This window comes from Pinus tabuliformis, chromosome 4_1, assembly GCF_031772625.1.
Source record: "Pinus tabuliformis cultivar Carrire ecotype Pingquan chromosome 4_1, CPIR1, whole genome shotgun sequence".
Lineage (NCBI taxonomy): Eukaryota > Viridiplantae > Streptophyta > Pinopsida > Pinales > Pinaceae > Pinus > Pinus tabuliformis.
The window spans coordinates 611,274,116-611,289,375 of record NC_142303.1 but is presented as its reverse complement, the minus strand read 5'-3'; the positions used below and the strand labels follow the sequence as shown (position 1 = coordinate 611,289,375).

Below are 15,260 nucleotides of genomic sequence, written 5' to 3'. Positions count from 1 at the left end.
TTCTCCCCTTTTTCTTTTCGACCTTGCGCCACTCTCCTTGAGTGGGCTCGATCGAAGCAATGACTAACTGTGTTGTTGCATTCGACGACCCTGTTTCTTTGTCTGAGTCTGAAGTATCTGAGTGATGATGCCGTTTGATGCCTCCCATGCTTTGATCCACGCTTATCATCTCTGCCTGCTTTTGCTGGGTCTGTGAAGCCTTGTTGTCTGCTACATTTTCCTTCTGGTTCTCTATTTCAACTTCCTCTATGGTGGTATCATCCTCTTCTGCTTCTGTTTCTTCGTCTTCTGTTACCGAAGGGGCTTTCTTTTCCGCGGCTCTCTTCTTTACGACATCATCTATGTTCTGCCATCCTTTGGGTTTCCTTTGTTGTGGCTTGATCTTGCTGAGGCTTTTGCATGCATTGAACAAATGGCCTGTTTGTTGACATCCCCTGCATCTGAATGCTGTATTCTCATAGTCCAAAGTTGTTTCCACTGAGAATTGTTAAAGTTCAGAATGATGCTTTCCGGTAATCCTTGGCTAAGATCTACCTCGACACATATCCTAGCAAAAGTAAAGATTCCTTTTAAGTGTCTCTCTGAATCAATCTTTAACATTCTTCCAAGGGTATTCCCTATGGCTGATAAGGTCTTGTAGTGCCAAAAGTGTATCGGAAGGTTATGCAACCTTACCCATACTGGCATCCTTGATACCACAATAGTATTGGCATCAAACTCCGAGAACCATTGGGTAACAAACAATCCCGCACTGCCCCAGAACCATGGTCCTTCATTGAGAATTTTTTCCCTTTCTCCTTCTACGAGGAAGATTACTATGAAGAAACCCTTCGAGCATAGGTGGATCTGGCAGTTTTTTGTCCAGACCGTGTGAATCCATTGGTACAAAGCATCCGTTCTAGGCCAGAAACCGTTAAATCTACAAATAAGAGCATTTTTTTGTAGATCTGAGAATATGCACTTTACCTCTGGAGTATCCAGCAAGATGGAGGGACTCTCTGGCACTTGATCCACGATATACTGCCCTGGAGGTGTATTAACAGCTGTGGATTCTTTCCCCTTTGGAGGTTCTTTCCCTTTGGCTGCATCGCGATAGGTGCCTGTAGGTCTTGAGGTAGATCCCTTAAATCCACCTCGCAATCGGTGATTGAGTATAGTAGTTGAGTCCTTTGCAACTTTGTAATGCTGGAGTGTGTGTTGATCGTGCAGACATATCCCAGAAAATATTAGGATTTGAAATGCAACTGGAATTCCCAGTTTGTCCTGGATCTCTTTTTTTAGCTCCAAAACACTCATCCGTTCCCAGATCTGCACACAAACGTGTCTGCCTTCTGTTGATCTGATGAAGATTTGTTTCAGATCCGCTATGTCTGCCTTGATCAGATCCCGATTTTCGGGTTTGTATTATGGATCTAGCGAAATTTCATTTTGCTTCTGCCTAGATCTGGCCAGATATGGTAGATCCACCCCGAATCTACCAAGTTTGGCACCATCTGATGATCCGTTTCCCAGATCGGGCCACCTGTTAAATCTATCTCTCATCTGGAGATCCATCAGATTGATGGCACGTTTTTGGAAGCGGAGTTCCGTTTTCAGGGCATCGACATCGATCCCATATACTGCACTGTCTGCTGCTCCAAGATTTCGATCTCCCCGAAAAAAACTTTCTAGATCTGACCAAAATAGAGGTCGATCTGTCAACCGGCTGGCTGTAGGGATGTGCCTTAGGCTGGATCTATGCACCAGGCCTCAGATCAAGGGGAATGGTGCCTGATCAGGACTCGATGGCGGTTGCTTGGACCACTGGTTTTCATGATCTGCGTCGCAGAACTGCAGATCTGAATTCTGGCCTGCAAGAAATTTCATAGCTCCTCCATTCCTTTGGCAGGGACTACGTTTGACCCTTCCGCCTCCTCCATTGTTGCACGAGCTAGCACCTCCGCAGAGCTCTGCCGCAAAAACCCTCGCGTAAACCCTCGCCATCGTCTCCAATTGTCGTTCAATTTAATTTTAAATTATGTAATATAAATTAAATATTTAATAATAATATCTATTGGATAATAATGATAATATTAATAAATAATAATAATCTTAATAACATAAAATTTATTAATAACAATAATAATGTTGAAATGATTATAAATTTTTTAATTATTAATTATTAATTCATATTATTATTATTATTATTAATAAATTATTAATTTTTAAATATTTAGTTATTAATTAAATAATTAATAATTTAATCATCAATCAATTATTTAATCATGATATGTTTTAATCTCCCTTATGGTTTTGTTCTTCTTCTGGTCTCTATTTCATTTATAAATAAATATATTATTTCATATAACGACTATAACATCTAGTCTATAACTAATAATTAATAAATATTATTTTTATTAATTCAATAACTAATTCTTAATCGCTAACTCGGGACCCTGATGCATATTTTCTATTTATTCTTTAGGATTAATGGATTTTTTCATATTTGTCCTAGGGATGAACCATAATAGTTGGACCATGGTTGAACATCATTGTCACAATGTGACGTTGGACCAAGAGATAATTTTTGGCACAATGTGACCAGGGTTTCCATGGTTGATTTACATATTGAGACATTCTTTGACACAATGTGACATTGGAACATGGTTGATCATTGTTGATTTTCATTTTGAGACAATCCTTGTCACAATGCAACTTTAGTAGGCTTCATATTAAGAGAATCTTTATCCTTAAGGTCAACGTTGGGCCACCGTTGTTTTTCATATGTGACATTGGACCATGGTTGATTATTATATTGAGAGAATATTTATCACAATGCGGCGTTGGACCATGGTTGACCATGATTGAAGTTATAAAACATGATCAACCATGATTGATATTATAAACCCAAAGGATTAATACTAAAAACCCAAGGGATTATAAACCTAAGGGAATAATATTAAACCCTAAGAATATGAACCCTTAGATTAATAAATCCAAGAGATTAATATTATAAAACCAAGGGATAAAAATTATAAACCCAAGGTATATAAACCCTAAAATATACATGGTTAACCATGGTTGACCATGGTTTATTTCCATATTGAGACAATCCTTGTCACAATGTCACGTTGGACCATGATTGACCATGCTTGACTATTATTGATTTTCATATCGAGACAATATTCGTCACAATGTGACATTGGACAATCGTTGACCATGGTTGATTTCCATATTGAGACAATCATTGTCACAATGCAACATTCGACCATGGTTGACCATCATTGGCTATGATTAACCATGGTTGACTATGATTGGCTATGATTGACCATGGTTAACCATGATTGATATTATAAACCCAAGGGATTGATATTATAAACCTAAAGGAATAATAAACCCAATGGATTAATACTAAAACCCCAAGGGATTATGAACCTAAGGGAATAATATTAAACCCAAGGGACTAATATTATAAACCCAAGGTATATAAACCCTAAGATAAATATTTATCTTAGGGTTTATATACATTGGGTTTATAATATTAATTCCTTGGTTTTAATATTATTCTTTTGGGTTTATAACCCCTTAGGTTTCAAACGAAAAACCCAAAGAATTATAAACCATAGGGAATAATATTAAACTTTAGAGATTAATATTAATTACAAACCCTATGAATAATATTATACCCTGGGAACATGAGACCTTCGATTAATAAACCCAAGGAATTGATATTATAAACCCAGGGAATAATAAACCTAAGGGGTTAATACTAAAACCCCAAGGGATTATAAACCCAAGGGAATAATATTAATCCAAGGGATAATAAACCCAAGAGATTAATACTAAAAATCCTAAGATTTATATTCCCTTGGATTTTTATGTATGTATCATAGGGTTCTTATACATCAACACGGTGTTTGATTTGTCTATAACATTAACAATTATATTATTATTATTAAGAATTTTTTAATGAAACATAATGTTAAACTATTTCAAAAACATCATAGATTCTAGAAATTTATCATCTTTATGGCACCAACATCTCTTTATCCCAATTTTAATAGATATATATATATATATATATATATATATATATATATATATATATATATATATATATATATATATATATATATATATATATATATATATATATATATATATATATATATATATATATATAACTTAGTATATCATTTTAATAAATTTTAATAATTTTAAATCACTTTTTATTTAAAAATAAATACGAAACTTCTATTCATTTTTTTTTTCTCGATAAAAACTAATTCTATTAATAAAAGAAATATGGTACAATCAGAGCTTCTAGAGAAGCGAAGCTAAAGAGCAAGGGAGCCGGAAATGATATGATATCAACCTCGGTCCCAAAGAGCAACCACGGCATAAACAAAAGGAACGAGCTGATCTAGGGAGTCTACCCAGCATGGGCAGAATCTTCCAATCTACATTTTTTACCTTTCTTTTTGCTGACTTTGACCCAACCATTTTGATCTGGCTGGACCGAAACTACTTGCAGATTGTTCTGTGCTAAAGGAGGAGACTCCTTGTCTGAATCAGATGGCGAAGACGCATGTGAACGTTTCTGCGAGAACAGAGGCGCAGAATGAACCTCGGCGCAGGCTGAGGGCGCGTCCTTCGGTATCTCCAAGTTCTCCTCTTCCACTTCAATGTCCTCCTCATCAGAGCTAGAGGACTCGATGTCATCCATAGGGGGTATATCACAAGGTTTCCAACTCTTGGATTTGGATTTGCGATTGATATTCTTCTTTTTGTCCAAGAACGATGCACATGAGTTCTGGAGATGCCCCGTCTGATGGCAATGGCGACACCTGAAGGCTGTGTTCTCATAGTCCAAAGTTTGCGTCCAATGGAAGTCCCCGACTTTGAGGATGATCTGATCTGGCAACCCTTTACTAATGTCTATTTCTGCACAAATTCTGCCAAAGGTGTATAATCCTTTCTCCGCTCTTGAGGTATCTGTAGCCAGGAAGCGGCCTAGAGTGTCCCCGATTCCTTGAAAGACAGCAAAATGCCATAGATGCGCAGGGAGATTTGGAAGCCTGACCCAGATAGGAAGTTTGGTGATGATCGCAGTGGAGGGGTCAAAGTCTGGGAACCAGGGGGAGAGGAAGAGTCCGGCTGATCCCCAGAACCAGGGGCCTCCCGTTAAGGCTTTCTGGTAATCTTCGTTGAAGGCTAAGGCTACAATAAAGAAGCCTTTCGAGCAGAGGAAGACTTTGCAATTGTTGGTCCAATTGGAATGGATCCACTGGTATAGATCAGCCGTGCGGGGCCATAGGCCATTAAATCTGCAGATGAGGGCTGTTTCTGCAAATGTCTGGTAATTATCATCCAGAGATGGATGAGAGATTTCAATGGCAGGGGTTTCCTCCATTTTGTCCACCAAGAAAGGCTTGGGAGCCTCGGCAGATTGCGTAGACTTCTTGGCAGGCTGTGCATGTACTGCATCTTTGTAGGAAAAACCTTTGGAGGCAGAGGTTTGCCCAGCTGCACCTCCCCTTAGTCGAAGTGATAGGATCATTGTGGCATTTCTTTCAATATTATAAAAAGAAAGAGGCATATTGTTATCAAGCTGCTTACCTGCAAAGAGGAGTCGCAGAAGGGAGGAAGGGATCCCCAGCCTCTGTTCAAGTATCTTTAAGAGATGGCGCACTGTGAAAGACGGCTGGACCCCAAGGAGCAGGGTTTTTCCTGTCAAAAGAATTATTTGAATCTGAAAATTCACTTGCTGGAGATGAATAGGATCTCGGCTGCCTGAATGAGGAGTCGAGGTTGAAACAGTGAGATTGCGGGACTGTAGAGCCAGCTCCAGATCCTGGCAATACTGCTGCTGCATGTGGAGGAGTGCTGTATTTGCCAGGGGTATTTCGTCAAACACTTGTCGCGCGTAGGGAGGAGAGTTTTCCTCCGCAAGCAAAATTTTCTTGACATCTCGTTTAAGCCTTTCGTCAAACAGTTCGCTTGCGATCTGAACAGGTGAAATTTCGTGCAGAAATGCCGGGCCCTGAGCTGCGCCGAACGCAATCTTCAGTTTGGAAGGCCAATCCAGCGGCGGCTTATCGGAACTTCTACCGTATGGCAGCTGGTCCAGGCTACCGTTCTTCTTGCAAGCCTCGTCGTATCCCAAATCTGCAACTGGGATTTTCATGGGGCCTTTGGCATCGGCAGTCTTGTATTCTCTGAGTTTCTGCAGAGTTTCTTCTGCGTCTACTTCTTCGGCGGGTGAAAGGTAGACGAAGGCAACTGTGGCGCCCTCCAAAGCAAAATGGTAACACACCACTCTCCTAATGCCCGAATCCCCGCCCGTCACCACAGCCACTTTTCCTTTCAGTGTTTCTGCAGGTTTGTAATGCGGAGCCACTGATACGGGCCTCGGCTCCATCAAGTGCTCTAAGCCTGGTTGTGTCTCCTGGTGCTGAGGAGGGAACGCCATGGCTATCGCTCGATCAGGGTTTTCCAGAATCAGTTCCAGTCGTTGCGCTCTCTGTTCCACCAAGATCAATCGAAACCTTCTATTCATTAACTCACTCAAATTTATGAATTTAATCAATAAATAAAATTTTCACCACCTTGAAACTTTTCTATCATAAGTCAATCGACCTTATAACTTTATGTGCGCATTCAAGGGGGTCAAGTGTACATACGCCTCATAATCCATTGTAACATGTAAATATAAACCAAGTCGATTTATATTCAACACTTTTGAATTTAGGCAACTAAGTGGATTTATTTGCCTCACATGAAGGTGTCATTAATAAATATAACATATGTTATAAAAATATAAAAAAACGATGTATAATTTGATTGCTCCTCCAATGGCGACGATGTCCTCGTCTAGCTTGAGAAATTATTCAAAATTTGACATTCATATCCTAGAATGGCTCCTAATGGTAAGGTGATAGTGTTAATATTATTGTTAGTCCTTGCCTTCGACATGGCAAGGACTATAGCATTCGCATCAGCGTTGACTCTTTATTAATTTGAGTTGATTAGAGCATTTAACTGCTGTTTTTCACTTTTATCAAAAGTTTTATTTTCGAGCTTTGATTTTTTTTTCTTTTATCCAAAGTTTTATATTGGAGGTCTTATTTCCGGGTTGTTGAATTTCCAGATCCAGAAAAAGGTTTTAACCAAAGTCTGGATTTACTTGCTATTTAGCTTTGTGAATTTTAAGCAAAGTTTCGGTGGCTCAGCTTTGTGAATTTTAAGCAAAGTTTGGATGGCTCATGGTAGAGTGCATGGGAATAAAGAAAAGCTAGCCATCTGCCACCTCTGGTTGCCACCGCAAAGCCAACAACTCTAGCCACTTGCCACTGCAAAGACGTTGGTTCATCTGTGAGTGGATAGGTATAGAAGAAAGAAATCCTCATCCTGCCTGCGGTGGAGAATGAGCCGGCCATCTTTCCCTACTATGTATTTCCACGAAGGGGAGGCGCTTTCCCTCGCTTGTAAACCTCGACCCTTGTAGAGGATAGGTTCGTTGGCATTTGTAGCAGTTATGTTGGTATGTGCTTGTACAGACATGCAACAATCAGAGAGAGCTCATCGTTGCTAGTGCTGCAAGTACAATACACAAAGGTAGACATGCAATAATCAAAGAGAGCTCATTGTTGCAAGTGCTGCAAGTACAGTACACAGGTACATTTAGTCGGTAATACTTGTTAATGATTCACGTTTTTATATTTGTTGCAATGTTTTTTTATTTTCGAATGGAATGAATTAAAACTCAAAACCCAATCTAGAAATGAAGCTAAGCTACTATACTTACTTAACGTTTTCAAAGTGCATTTCCTCCTCTGTCGGATGAAAATAATACTATTATGTATGCCATAGCAGTAGAACCCCAAATCTCGCTTAGCAGTAGAACCCCAATTCTCTCTAAATAGTAAAGTACAAATTACCTGCAAGGTAAAAATTAGAAGTCCCGAAAGTTCAAAAAGCCCATTTCCTCCTCTGTCGGATGAAAAGAATACTAAGAATACTATTATGTATGCCATAGCAGTAGAAACCCAAATCTCCCTGAGCATTAGAACCCTAATTCTCTCTGAATAGTAAGGTACAAATTACCTGCAAGGTACAAATTAGAAGTCCCAAAATGGTCAATAGTGTTCAGAGCAAGCTTAATAACGTTTAGAGCAAGCTCAATAGCGTTGGAAAAACAAAAACCAAAAAACCAACACAAGTGAAAGGTATTTTCAAATTTCAAATTTAAGAAATTATTCAATCAATGTAAAAACAAACACAGTGAAATGTATTTTCAAATTTCAAATTTCACCAATTATTCAGTCAATGTATATAGTAAAAGAGTGAGAGTAATTTCAACAATTATTCAATCAATGTATATAGTAAAAGTCGTAAATTTGAAGTACAATTTCTTTCCTTCAATTTAACATCTCGTTGTTGTACTCAACTTCCAAGCAATCACTTTCCAGAAAATTGTTCATTCTATATATTGTTGGGGTCATTCATTTTTGTAATCTCTACTGCACAAATCAGGATACACTAGATTATTAGCTCTCAGCAAGGGACCACTGATTATTGGCTCTTAGCATGGATATTCAAGGGCACTGCAAAAACCAAGGGCACTACAAAAACTGTAGTAAAATTCATCTACGAAATATACATTTATAGCAGAGCAAAATGCTACTAATGACATCGGCCTTGTGCAAGGATATTGAGATCAATATTCAACTTCACCGCCTTGTCCATGTAGTGATATAGATCCAATGTTTTGTTGCATTAAAAATTGTCACCTTGACATTCTGCTACCTGTGTGAGTTCATTACCACTCATACTTTCCCCCTCTGCAAGTCTGAAGCATCAGTTCCTCATATCGAGCCTTGAAAGTAAGAGAAAAGCCCTCAAAAGTCTTTAAAACTATGGTTCCGCACTTTCTCTTTGTATTACCGACGGTCCCGCACCTAATGGTCAAGTCTCCTGCGCACCTGACCACACTCGCTCTGTGTTAAAGGTGCGGACCCCTGCAAAAGTTAAAAAGGTGCGAGTATATTTTGAAAAACTCACTTTCAGTCATTTCTAGAAGCTTTTGGAAGGAATCTTGAGGTGGCAAGTTCGCTCTCTTAAGGTTCATGCATCCCATACCTTAAGGAGCTAACCCCTTGATGTGAGGAGCTTATCCCTTTGAAGGAGGATTCTATCCCTTCATAGGTGGACCTATAACCTCCTCCTCTGCACTATAAAAAGAAGCATTGGGCTAGTTACTGGGGAGGTTAGAAGCTGAATATTTTTGAGGTGAAATGCTGCTGGAACTTAGTCTTCTTTAGTTGAGTTTTTATGAGGAGAGATTACATACCTCTAAGATCTCATTTGGAGGAGTGCAAGGCTTGTCAAAGTAAAGGAAATTCCTGTTTCGGACCCCAGGAAGAGCTTGTTCAACATCAAGGCTAAAAAGGTTGTAAGGTTCTTCTACTTCAAAGTTAATACAAATAAATTTGTTTTTCTCAATAAGCTGTTGATTCATGGTTTATTTTATGGATTTCTTGATCACCATAATAGGCATTATTTATAATATTTGCTATGCAGGTGTTATTTAATGTTTGATTGTTTGTGATTGCATGTATTTAAAGGTAACTCTTTCAAATGATTGGAGGTTAACTCTTTCGAATGATTGAAGGATGACTACTACGAACAAGCATTGGATCTAAGGTAGGATCTTAACACCTTTGTAGTATTTATTTATAAATCGCATATGTCTAGAGAAAGATAGATTTGTTTGTCTGTTTGTTGCTAGAATATCTTCTGATACTAGGGAGATCGGCCTTGTGCGCAAGCTCAATTTATCCGGCCAACAAATTGGAAAATCCGCTGGGGAATGAATTTGGTTTTTGATTTCCTTTGTTTTGACTTGAGAAAATTGTTTTCGTTTCTGGTTTTTGATTGATGTATACTGGCTTGGGTAGTTTTTAGAATCTGGATTATTTTTTGTTTTTTTTTTTCAAAGTTTTCAGGGGACTGCACTTTCTCTTTACAGACAGTGCGGGCATCTCCGCACTTTTCCTTTGGTAAACAGAGCGTAACTGCACCTGTTACTTCTGGAGCCTGTGGACCCTGTATATTTTTTTGAAAAACAAATATCTTCTTCCAGTTAAGTTTAGGTTTCATTTAGGATTTTTAGTGTCTACCCAGATCTTTATTTTTCCTGTCAAAAATCTCTTGTGAGTGAGTTCCGATAGTATTTTTGTTTTGGATGATTTTCTAAAAGTTTTTCATGCTTGGAGTGGTTTTCACTTTGTCTCTGTAGTGACTCAAAGATCAAAATCTTGAGAAACTTTAGATCACCCTGGTGTCTTTTTGTCTTCTTGATGAGTCTGACTTGGTTGTGAAATCTATCCTTTGTGAGAAATAGATTTAGTTTTCTCCTTGCAAATCTTTGAAAAAACTTTGTTATAAGTTTTCAATTTCATTTTTACAAAAGAAAACATATCTGGATGTTTTTTGATTGGTTTGTTATTCTGAACAAATGAATCCTTGGTTACTGAAAAACTAAGAAAAATGTCCTAAAAAAGAATTGAAGCTTTTATTCAATTAGATTTTTAAAGTTTTTAGATCTCAAAATTAATTTTTGTAGTTTTGAGTGTTTTTCTAGAATTTGTAGATCTCTTTTGAAGCAAATTGTTTTTTGTAGTTTCGAGTTTTTGAAAAGGGAAAGGGATTTATTGTAAGCATTAATTATTAGTCTCATTTGAGTTCTTATTGAAAAAGACAAAAATATTTTTTTTCCATTTCCATGTAGAAAGAAAGAATTGTTTTTTAAAGAATTGCATTCTCAAACTATTTCTTTTAGCTAGAATTTCATTGAAAGAAAAACGAATTGCTTATCATTTTAGGTGCATTTTTTAGTGTTTTTGGAGTCGAGTCTTCACACCATCAAAGTTTCATTTCCATACCTATTGACTTAAAGAAAAACCCATAAAAGCAACGCTTAATTAAAATTGATCTAGTAATCTTTTCTATTTCTAGGGCTCTTATCACCAATATAGCTTAGGCTAGTATCTTGGAGTAGGGAGTAATTAACTCTCCAAGATAGTTAAAACAAACAAGTAGATACATCTTGTGATAGGAAATAAATCCAATTGTAATTGATACATTTTGGGAAGCTTCTCTTAAAGGAGTCAATCACGAGATCATGTCCGAACCTTTGAGACAATCAATTCTGTTTCATTGGGAAAGATAGAAGATTTGCACGTATTATAAACGGTAAACCTCAGATTAACCATTGTTGAGGAGCCTAGGGTCACTTGTTGGTAAACCTCAGATTGAACATGTCGAGGAGCCTTCAAGGGGATTGAGCTTTGTTACTCTGCCCTTGTGCGTAGATCGGATCGTAGACTGTTCCCCCAGTTGTATTTGTTGTTGTTGGTAACCTTAGTGTCCACAAACTTAAGATTATTTCCTAAGGTGACAGTGAAGGAAGGATCTCAATGTACCTCGATCAGTCGTCGACTAGACTCACTTAGAATCTCTAGGGGGTTCTCTTCACTCGAGATGGTTTTGTAAAGAAACTTGTGCCAGTTTGTTTCATTAAGGAGGTTGTCGGGGTAATTGTTCCAACCGCCCTTTCTGTATTAAAATTCTACTAAGTTGGATTTCATCACCAACTAGTGTTTTTAGTACGAGAAGTTACTGTTTGTGCATGGTTTGAACTCTTAGATTTTTTAGGCATGTGATTCAATTGTTTGTTTCTTTAGAGACTTTAGGTGATTTTATTGAAATTTTCTTTGTTTACATGTGATTATTTTCATCCTACACCAAGAGGTTATTATCCTTCATCGACCATGTCAAGACAATCATCTATGTTTTCCCAATCACCAGAAACTTTTTTATATGGCGGTCCTTCTATTCCTTCGGGGTACTAGTCACTCACTGGTACTTTTTCAGGAGCAACTCCTCGACCCACTGAACATCAGTTATCACCTGGTAGTAATGGAACTCAAACGTTGAATGCAAAGCAGATTCTTACGATGTCTGGTAGTATTCCAAATCCTCAACCTCAAGGTAGTCAGTTACCGCCTGGGGGGCAACCTCAAGGTAGTCAGTTACCACCTGGGGGGCAAGCTCAAGGTAGTCAGTTACCACCTTGGGGGCAACCTCATGGTAGTCAGTTACCGCCTGGGGGCAAGCTCAAGGTAGTTAGTTACCACCTCGGGGGCAACCTCATGGTAGTCAGTTACCGCCTGGGGGGAAACCTCAAGGATATTACATACCCCAAGGTCAATCCCAGACTCAGTATACTCCTCAAGATGCTTATCAACCCCAGAATCAGTACGTGCCTCAAGGTTATCAACCTCAAGGTCAGTACCCAACTCAAGGTTTCCAACCACCTTCTAGTCAATCATTTTTACAAGGAGATGGAAATGTACCACTTAATTATCAGCCCTACGTTCAACCAGGTTATGGTCCTCCATATGCACAACCTTTTATGGGTCCATACTCCAGAATGAACATGGTGTGGGATCCGTCTCAAACTCAACAGACTATGCAACCTAATGTACAGTTACCTAATCAACCTGGATAGCCTTTGGTTTCTGGTCCAATCCAGCAACCTGTCCAACCTACTGTTCAAACCCCTACACCTGGTTTAGTTCAATAGCCTGGGCCTAGTACACCTTAGACTTCGCCTCAAACTGCTGCAACTACTACAACTTCTGTTCAACCTACCACACCTGTTTCTGGAGTATCTGTAGCTCCAATTTCCACTATTCCTACATCAGTGCAAACTCCTCAAGTCCCTGTGCCACAGTCAGGACCTACAGTTTAGACTTCGGTCCAGATGCCTGTAGGACAAGATGGTCCAAGTACGATTGCTACAAGTCAACCGCAATTCACCTATCAACCGTACCAAGGACAATATCAATCCGGTCCTACTGTAAAAAACCCAGTTTATCATTATCAATTGTATCCTAGCTATACTTATCAATAGCCTCAACAACCTCAGTTGGGTCCAGTTAATCCTGGTTTTCCAGGAGGTTATAACATTCTTAATGCAAATCCGATTCCAGGTTATCCTGGATATCCTCCTCCTGGAACTGGTCTCATTACTCAAGGTTTTCGTGACCCTAACTGTAAGTTACCATTTATTGCAACCTTGGATTTACCTGATTTGTCGCGCCTTATGAACGATCCGATATGCTATCTTTTGTATTGGCTGCCAATGCCTAGTAAGTTTCCCAGTGATATCCCAAAATTCGAGGGTAAGTTAGGAGAGGATCTGTCAAATCACGTTATGACTTATCACCTCCGGTGTGCATCTAATTCAATCATTGATGATTCAATTCGATTACATCTTTTTCAACGAACTCTTACTAGTCTTGCCGCCAAATGGTACATTGAGTTACCATGAGCCTCTTTTTATAATTTCAATTAGTTAGCCACTGCTTTCTTAACTCATTTTCAGTTGCCTGTCAGATACGACAATGGCACAAAACTATTAACTTCACTAAAAAAATCCACGTCCACATATATTTCTGATCATATTCATGAATGGTGACGTAGAAGGCATTTAGTGAAAGTTTTCATTCCGGATCAAATTTTAGTGAAATGGTTCATTAAATCAATGTTACCTAAAATCACTGAAGATGTAGCTAAGGGAGGAGTTGTCACTGAAGAGAAAGTCATTTCTCAGGCTCAATACCTTGACCTTGTCTATATGCAGTCAGGTACTTTACATGAAAAAATCCTTGATCTTCCAAAACACGGTCAAACAACTACAGCTCCTTCAGGGTCTCATGCCTTTGATGGTATGATTGGTTCAGTTAGTACTAAAAGCAAGAAGAAATCTTCAAATAATTCTTCTCCTATAATAACTTTACCTGATTCCCTAAAAGGAGATTCTTCCGCTGAAATTTCTGCCAACGTCCATGTCGTAGAATCATCTACAACCAAATCCGGTAGTAAAGAGAAAGGGAAGAAGGAAAAAAAAAAATTCAAAAGATAAAACGGATAAAAATGAATCTACTTGTTATGCTCCTATACCAATAGGTGTCATATTTCATGATTGACTTGATTAGCTCTGCAATATATACATACCTTTTCTTATTGCAAAGGTTTTCCATATTGTCAAAAAATCAGAAAATTTAAAAAATGTAAAGAGGGTATGCCCTAAAAGAAAGATCAAAGGGCAAAAAAGAATGAAATGGTCAAAAGATGAAAGAAATGAACCCCAAATCAAATAGACCAGGAAAGTGTGCAAGTCCAAAACGCCACTACTATTCTATTTTTGCAATAATCTGATGGTGTGCAGCTTGTTGATTTATGCCACTGATGATGAATGGCCAAACATATTAATCTTGGCTAGTTCATGTTTCAATTTCCTGTTTTAGAAATAGAGAATAAAACTCTGTCCAAACTGTTTAAACTTGGCAGATAAATAGATAGGTAGAGAAACAAAGGAGCTCAACTGCTAAATCTGAGCCCTTGGAAGAAATAAGTGCAGACTTAGATAGGCTTATCATGCAAAGAAAAGAAAATTTATGAGGGTTTGCCAGTCCAAGTGCACCCAAAGAAAAAGAAGAAAAAATGTTAGGCACAGTAGGCTGGGTAGGCAGTTTTGATGTTGCAGAAAGAAAATTATGATTGATTTTGTCTCTCAAAAGGTTCATCTTACTATTATCACAAGTACAACTCAAGTGAGGCATGACTAACTTCCCTTCACACTTCTCCCCAATCACTTACTAATCTCCCCCTAAGGATATTAAGATCTGTTTAATATAACTAAATCACTCCATCTCATTTCATAAAAAGCCTAAGTAAAACCACATTCTTACTTTAGGCAAAGAGCCACATTTCTTGTGTAAATCCCTATTTTCCCTTTTCGCCTAAGTTTTCCAACATTATACTTAGCGCCCATTTACTTGCAAAAAAGGTTTCATGTTAAAAAACTAACATTTATTATATAAATCCCTTGTATAAGTTGCCCATTCCTATATTATTAATATATTAAAATCCCTATATTCTAATATTCCTACCCTCGGTTAATATACAACCATATATCCACTTATTGAGATTTAAAGGTTTATTTTGAAACCTTTAAATAACCTAACCCGCCATGCCTGCAAGAATTAATTAACATCTGGTTAATTAATAACTTAAACCACAACCCTGATAACCAATAAAATCGCGCCCGATATCGTTAATGTAACGTTAATACGAGCGGCCCCCCCGCACATTAACCCCCCTCCACCTCCATTGACCGCCAACCGTCAGATCTCGGCCCTCGCATCCGA

The 15,260-nt window shown here is 38.2% G+C and overlaps 1 pseudogene; it reads left to right on the top strand.

Annotated features, from left to right (window-relative positions):
* Nucleotides 1–6,895: 6,895 nt before the first annotated feature.
* LOC149177488 (VAN3-binding protein-like) overlaps nucleotides 6,896–15,260 on the top strand; it is a 155,218-nt pseudogene continuing 146,853 nt past the window's right edge.